The sequence below is a fragment of the Capsella rubella genome, unplaced genomic scaffold (genome assembly GCF_000375325.1).
Source record: "Capsella rubella cultivar Monte Gargano unplaced genomic scaffold, Caprub1_0 scaffold_5, whole genome shotgun sequence".
Classification (NCBI taxonomy): domain Eukaryota; kingdom Viridiplantae; phylum Streptophyta; class Magnoliopsida; order Brassicales; family Brassicaceae; genus Capsella; species Capsella rubella.
The window spans coordinates 6,744,538-6,744,825 of NW_006238919.1; positions in this window are offsets into that span (position 1 = coordinate 6,744,538).

The following is a 288-nucleotide window of genomic DNA, read 5'->3' on the forward strand; positions in this document are numbered from 1 at the left end:
ACAATTCAAAAGGGGTCTTAGGAACTGCTTTGCTGGGAACCCGATTTAAGATATAGACCGCGGTACGTAATGCGTCCATCCACAAGGATATAGGTAGGTTAGCATGACTCATCATGGATCTAACCATTTCCATATAAGTACGATTACGCCTTTCAGCTACACCATTCTGCCATGGAGAACCAGGCGTTGTGTACTGCGCAACGATTCCTAATTTTTGGAGAAGTATGGCAAATGGTCCAGGATGTTGTCCTGTTTCATCATATTTGCCATAAAATTCACCACCTCTAT